The sequence below is a fragment of the Hirundo rustica genome, chromosome 2 (genome assembly GCF_015227805.2).
Source record: "Hirundo rustica isolate bHirRus1 chromosome 2, bHirRus1.pri.v3, whole genome shotgun sequence".
NCBI classification, from domain to species: domain Eukaryota; kingdom Metazoa; phylum Chordata; class Aves; order Passeriformes; family Hirundinidae; genus Hirundo; species Hirundo rustica.
Window position 1 is genome coordinate 111,689,353 of NC_053451.1, and position 7,874 is coordinate 111,697,226.

Consider the following 7,874-nt stretch of genomic DNA (forward strand, 5'->3'; position numbering starts at 1 on the left):
CACTCTTTCCTTCCCTCCAACCCTGAGGCTTTTATGGATGGTTTAATAGCGAGGAGGCCCAGTGTCAGCCAACAGCTTGAACGGACTCCCAAAACCTTGGGATCCCTGGGCCAGACTGGTCCAGTGCCCGCTGGAGCGTGCCTTCAGCACTGGATCCTCCAGTCCTGCAGTCACAGGTGCTCCCGAGCCCCTCAGAGTGCCTGGCCACGGCAGGGAGCGGTGGGAAGTCCTTCAGCAACATCTGAAGGTCACAGCTGTGGAGAAGGATCACCAAGATTTAACTCAGAGCGTGCCTCCTGCCTCCCCAGGGATGCAGAGAGTTACAGCCGTGGGGTGGGAGGTCCTGAGCTCAGTTTTGGGGGTGGGCTGTCTGCCAGGAGCTGAGAGGGGTTTCCAGGCTCTGGACCAGCACACACCGTGGATCCCCTGCTTCTTTACATAAAACATTTCCTCTTTAAGCAGCCACATGCCAGGATCATTCAAGATGGGAACTCTTCCTCCCGTGGTCACATCTGGCACTGACTGTGAGAGCTTTAGGTAGGTATTAATCATGCTTTTGCACCTCCATCCCTCACTGGCTTGTTGAGCCACTTTTTTTCATTAATATCACTGTAATGTACCTGGGAGCTTATCAAATGAAGCCAATAGCAATAAAAGTATCCTAGCTGACTTAAAAAATAAATCAGTATTTTTCTGCTTCTGTCTACAAAAGAGATCTACTCTAAGAGCTGGGTAATTGGTAAGCTCTGGCCCTCTTAGCCCACATCTATATAATTTGCAAAGCTAGGTTAACCTGATGCTTCAAGTTCATATGCTGACACAATCCAATTTTCTAAAGAAAAAGGCTGACTACAGATCTTCAGAAACTCTTTAAAATGTTCTGCTTAGTCTTATGGCAGTATGTTGTACTAGCCAAGAAAAATGCTAGACCAGGTTTTGGGTGTTTTGGAGCAGTTAAGAGTCAGGAGTGCTGTGGAAGGAAAGGGAAGTTACCTCTTGGTTCCTGTGAACATCTTCTCCATGCTATAAGATATTGCTCACTCTCCTTGGCCAGATAAGGAATTTATAAAGCAGGAAAATCAAGATTCCAGGAGACTCTGGAACTGGGAATTTTGATGTCTAAAGCAAATGAAATGGTGCATTTCAATTACAGTATATTGTTGTTTTTATGCATTTGTTAGTCTTTTGATTTAGAAAAGGTTGTATTGTTAACGTAGTACTTCTTTTGCTGTAGCTATGCACTTAAGTAGGCATGGTACAATGCCCAAAATTTCTACCTAGAGATACAGTATTTTGTACACAGTATGATTTCTAATTGCTTGAATAATACTACACAATGGAATAATTTCTTATGCAGTGAGAGCTGTTTCTCACTGTTTGAGATATAATAACCTCTTGGGAAGTCACGGAGCTGCAAACTGTAATGATCTATGTAGAGCATTTTTGCTCAGTCTCTACTCTTAAAATGCTCAGCATTCACTAAAAAAATGAATCAGGGGAAACTGGTAAAATAAGTTGCAGAAACAGAATGAGATGGCTCTTCAGACTTATATATAGAAGGCTTTTTAGACACCCACATCCCCTATATTAAAAACAGTGATTCAGAAAATCAGCCAGCAGCTTCCTGAACCAAAGTATTGTGTGTGATGTTTGCAGCCCACATTTAAAGAGATGCATTGTTTACAAGAATTAAATGGGTATTACAAGGCGCTTTTGCAGTACAGCTGTCTTGTAGCATAATCTCTTTACTTGGATGATATGATGCTAGTTTTAATTTACCAGTTTAATTTGCTGTATGCATCAATGCATTTATAAAAACAAATTTTCTTCTCAGAAATATATACGAAACAATTAACCCAGAAATGTACATGGTAATATGAAATAACCAAAACAGAGTGAGCCTGAAAAGAGTAGCAAAGTCACACATCTGACGCCTACAGCAAAGAACTGGAGTTGGGAAGATACTGTGGCTAAACCTACCTGCAAGTTAAGTATTTGCCATCCAAATCCAGAATCTGTTTTCAAAGGAGCTGACTGCAGACCAAACCCCCTACATCACTCTTCCAATCCTCCTTAAAGGTGAGGGGCCACTGGAAACCTTTTGGTTTGTCGGTCAAACCACAGTGGCAGATGTTAGTTAAACTCCCTGTCACAACCTGTGGAACTGAGATAAGGGGGAGGTTCCCAAAATGATGCATGGGATGTCCCAGAGAGGTGCCTTGGGACCTCGGTGCCGAGGACTCAGCTGGCATCAGGACCGGGTACAGGGGCATCAGCTGCCCTGGACCCACCTCCCAGCAAGGTTTAGGATGCAGTCCAGAGTAGGAGGTGCAGCATTATTTAGAAACCTGCAGCTTTCCTTATGAAGGCATTCTCAGTTCTTGCCAAGCAGTGAGACAGATCAGTGCAAGTCTCCTGCTGCAATACACAGAAAACCATAATGGACAGGAGCCTCATCAGGGGAGACTCACAGAGACGGTGCAGGGGCTGAACTGCCACTGCTTTTTGCATAAGGAACCCAGGGAATCATGTGCTCTTTCCCTTCCTTCTTCCTCATTCACAGCAGGGTAAGAGCTGCTGGTCCAGTACAAGTAACACTGATGGTGTTTTAAAAGCACTTCCATAGACTGGAAATTCCAATTGCAAGCTGATACACAGTGAACGATCACGTGTCCTCAAACAATTTTATAGTGGTGGGTATTGATGAACCTAGGTCTAATTTTTAATAAAGTTCTCAGTGTTATTGACCCAACTATGCGGGAGTGTGAGCCCAAACTGCAAAACTCCAAGCAGATTGACACTTGGCACCAAGGGTAGGGATGCTGCTTTCCCAGATGGAGAAGCTGCTGCGCAAGAGCTGCCACCCCTGACAGCAGCTGCCCAGGGGGAGGTGAGAATGCCCCAGATGGACGGCTCCTTACTCAAACCCTGCTCAGAAGACATGGAAGAAAGGAACCACATACTGCAGAAAGCCTCCTTCCCCACCAGAGAAAATAGCACATGACCTTCTTGAATGCCCTTGTCCAGCTGAGTGTTGGATTTTTGTCCTGAATTAGATTCTAGACTCGGTATGGAACAGGACTGATGGTGACCATGCATGTTATATAGGCATGTGAGCAGACTGAAAAGCTGAGTAGTAATTCTGAAAAAGATAAGCCCTAAGGACTTTTTAGGCATTATAGGTACCTAGTGGGACTGAAGAACTTTTCCTATATATTCCCTTCCTGGCTCCTCTGCTAGAAGAACAGCAGAGGAACTTTCTAAAATATCAGCCACTGCCATCTATGATCTTTTCCTGGACAGAATAAATACTGGGAAGGGCTTTTCTGGATGGAAATTAAGAACAGGTCTAGTAGTTCAGAGAAACAACGAGCCTTTATTTCCCTTCCAGTGTTAGCAAGGAAGAGAGGTTTGCTGTATAGGGCATGACATAACTAAAAGTAGCTGTCATATAGGATGAAAGTTAAGAATAAGGTACATATTCACAGTACATTTGTGTGCTTTTTCAGACTAGAAATCAGTGCTGGGCCATCTTCTGTGCTGATGTGGATACCAGGCTTTTCTGGATGCTAATACAAAGGGAGATACTGTAGGACAAGGGCAATTACTGGCAGAGTTCCCATGGATGTTAAGGAAAGGCAGGACTCACACCAAAGGAATTTGAAGCAGTCGGTTTCATTTTGAGTGTGGCCTCTTGTGTGTTGTTTCTCCACCACTTTTCAAAACTAAGCTGGTGATCGCTGAAAGGATTGTCCTGCATGCCTTCATTCCAGAGGAATTTATTCCAGAATAAAGTCACCCCCCCTTGCATTTGCAAGACAAGGCTTCCTGCTCAGTCCCCTTTAGCCTGTCAGGCCTGTGCTGGAGCAGCCTGACTTTAAAGGAAGTGTGAGACCCAGCCAGGGACCGAGCTCTGCAAGGAACTGCCAGCAAATGGAAGAGCAGCTCAGCCAACGTGGCCCCGTGGAAACAGCTCAGGCAGGATCTGAGATGCTTGTTTGTATATGAGCAGTCCAGGGCGACTTCAGGGAGCAAGGGGCTAAGTCCACACTGGTGACAAAGATGGTGAGTTTTGTTCTATTGCTGTCCCTTGGGGAATTGGAGCCCTCGGAGGTGGCACCAGGAAGAAATGAAGCGTCAGCCCTCAAAGAAAGCTGTGTTTGAGGCAAAGGAGATTCCCCTAATAAATCCCTCACTCTCTCTCTCAGATTGTGACAGCCTGTCGCAAGTCTGCGATGCTTTTCTCTGAAACTCCACGTAACCGAGAGCTAGAAAAACAGCACTTGCACAAAATGCAGGAGACCCTGCAAGTGCTGGTTGCCTGATGCATCCTGCAGGGAATACACCAGGGGGATCCTGCTGTGTGGGATGTGTGGGAAGGGGTGCCTTTAACACTGGGCTCTGGCTGTGGGAGCTGCCTGCTGTGGGGCATTGTGCAGGGTTGTACAATCCGGATGAAAGGTCTTATTGTGATGGGTGCTGCTTATGGCATAGGAAATTGTTGTGAGATTTTCAGGCTGAAGTCTCCTGTTAACTATCCCAGCACTGTGCTATTTGTGCAGAGATTGTGCTGTGCTCTCATAAAGAGCTTTGGGAAGACAATCCAAGTGAAAGATGAGTATGCTGGAAAGGAAAAAAGAGAAGAAAACCAGTGTATGGGTTGCAGAAGCAGAAGTATTCTGGAAACCCCTCCATCTTCTACTCCAGCCTTTCTACAGTGAAACATTACATCCATTGAGCATTGCATTTTTTTTTCTTACCCTGCAGTTTTAATGCATATTTAAATTAGGATAAAACCACAAAGTTGATAAAGCCCAATGTGGGCAGACTCTAGCATTAGAGAAGAATCCAGGAGACTAAACATAAAAGATCAAAACATGAGTAGGACTAAAAATTGTTTAAACCTATGTCTGGACTACCAAAATATCAACTGTCATGTTAGATCACTTTTCAGATATTTGGAAGCCATACAAAGTTTCCTCTGTTAGTTAATTACTCCCTTAACTGTCCACTACAGAGTTTCTTTCATTTCCTCTCCCAAACATCTGGCAGTAGATACTGCAGAAGCCCACAGTCAGCAGGATACGCAAGCAGGGGGCTAACTTTAGTTCATGAGTCATCTCCGTGGCTCCAGCGGGACAGTTCAGGTGGTTAAAGTTAAGCATGTACTTAAGCACTTTGCAGAAATGAAATGGATCTGTGCCAGAGGGAGGTTGCTGCCTAGGTAGGAACCGGTCGTTCGCCTGCCCTTAACCATTTATAAAAGGGATTCGTATAAAATATAATTAAAAGACACCCCTCTGCCGTGAGAGCAATGATTCTTGATTTTTAAAAGTGGGCCCCTGTCAGCCTTTCCAGCCTCTCTCAGCCCCCCTGTTATGATCAAGCCATTAGTTGGAAATACTTTGGTCAGGTTCAGCAGAGCAGGGAGTGATCGCTCACCCTCACCTTAGCCAGCTCAGTGAGCCTGCAGGGCAGGGAGACACCCCCTGCTCCAGGGTACCTGCTCTGTTACACAGGTTCTGCTTTCCTGGTAGCCACAGTTCAGCTGCTGCCCTGGAGCTGTGTTTGCAGGCAAAACTCTCACTCTGTGGAGTCACCCTCTGTGAGCAGCCCTTCCCACCGCAGAGGCACGGAACCAGAGCGCTTCCTCTCCTTCATCCAAATATTCACAGAGCTTAAAAAAAAATCCTTATTTTTTAAAATTCCATTTGGAGCTCTCTTACTCACCCTGTGGTTAGCACATTCTCTGGAGCCTTGATCACCACAGGGCCTGCAATTAGTTCTGCTGGGGCTGTGGTCCTGTCTCCACCACGCCCCGAGTGTTTGCCTTGCCCTGGCTCCAGCGCCACAACCCCGACCACAGGTAACCAGCTGGTGGATCAGCTGACCTTTGGGCTTCATGGCAGTAGAGCTGCAAGGCTTGTATTATTGTACCTATACCTATATATGTTGAGTCCGAATAATCCTTTTAATAAAATCAGATAGTGATTTGTAGCTGTGAAAGAATGGGTTCAAAACTCTCTAAGACTACCTGTGTCACCAGTAATTCCTGTCTTTTTCTGAACATAAAAGATGAAAATCAACTTTTGCCAAATAGAGAGCAATTTTTCCTAAGCCCTAATATCTGCAAAGTATTTCTCCTTGCACATTTTCCCCAACTTGTCAGAATCATAAGACTGAAAATTATAAAGCCAGCAGCTTTGCTAGAAAATGTCAGGGAGCCACACATTTTTCAGAAGAACAGAGTCTACTTTATGCTGTGTAGCATTGTTTGAAATTGAGTTTTCAAAGTGCACAATTTTTCATTTCCAAGTCAAGGCTAATGGAAAAATTTCACTTCCAAAGGTAAGATATGGGGAAAACTGAAAACAGGGATTTAGAAAAGAACTGCCATCTCAGCAATCATTTTGAGCATTAGGATCATTTGACATTTTAAAACTGGTGGCAGTGATTCACTTCTCTGAGGGACTTAACTAGGATTTGTTTATTTGTCTTTCAAATATTAAGTGTAAATCATCAGTCTTCCCTGCCTCTGTTTTCTCCTCTGCAGGGTTCCTCTAAGCTCCCAGAGTTTCCCTCACCCATTGAATCATCATGTGAAATGGAGTTTAATATTTACTCCCCATCCAGCATTAAGCAAACTTTTCCTTCCTTCAGTAGTTTTAGTCTGTGGCTGTGGAGCATGGGGGCAGCTTCCTGGGATGGAGGAGCCAAGCTCATGCCCCATGAAGGAGTCTCTATTCCTGCTTTCCTCAGCCTCAGAGACCAAGATGGTTCACATCAGAGGCAGATTGTTGCAAATTAATTAAGAAAGTGACTATGAAAGTGAGTAACAGCATTATAGGAAACTACAGAGGAAAGGTTTGGGTTGACATGTTTAAGAGGAGTCAACTCAGGGGACTTTTCTTTCATACCGTGCATGGGAAGGTTGCTTTGGACAGATCTCAGGGAATGGATGCAGGGCAGAATTGTCACACACTAATGCCCTCCTGCTGCTAAGCAAATATCACGGCCTTTATTTAAATACATATGCATAATAAATCTTTGGCAAACAACCCGTGAAAACTACCAGCAGTTTCCTTGAAATGAAGAATATTCAAGTGTTTCTCCATTGCAAGAAATTATTGGTGCAATGCCTCTGTTCTAGATGAAAAGTCCTGCCACACAATTAATTCCCACCTTCCACTGAAATTCCTGTTAGAAAAAAATGAGTGGCAGACGGCTGTCCTGAACCAGGGTTCTGTCTGATTTAATTTCAAGGCAGGCAGAGGAAAAAATGTGGGAGAGGAGCAGCACTGAAAGGGCACATGGGAATGACCTACCATGGCAAAGGAGAGTGGTGGAGTCAAGAAACGAGGCCATCTTCTCCACAGGATCATCATCTGCACCATTTAAATGCACATGTAGTCCTTGCACATGTTTCCTGCTTGTTTTCACTAGAGGAAATAAGGTAGCAGGGAATACAAAAGCGTCAGGCAAAAGGATTTATGTCAAATTTCAGCTTGTACAGCTGTCCCTGGAGCTAGGTTAAGCTGCCCAAAGTAGACTACAGAGGAGAAACAGTTAATATAGTAGAAGAAACCCTTTTTCTGCTCCTCACATCCCTTTTCCCTTCCCACACCTTTCCCCAGACTCTTCTGCCCTGCTTTTATTCCTTATAGTAACCTAAAAAAAGTTCTGGTAGCTTGACATTAATCTTGTCACCATTTCTTGTGCAACCGAGTAGAGAGTACAGCCTGAGCAAGAAGGAGGAGCATGGTACAGCAGAGTTTGGAATTAGCCTTGTACACCCTGGGCCTTCCCTTCTTCCCACCTTGTCCCCATTTAGGTGCTTCATACTGAATTTATCTACAGCCTGGTCTCACATGCTG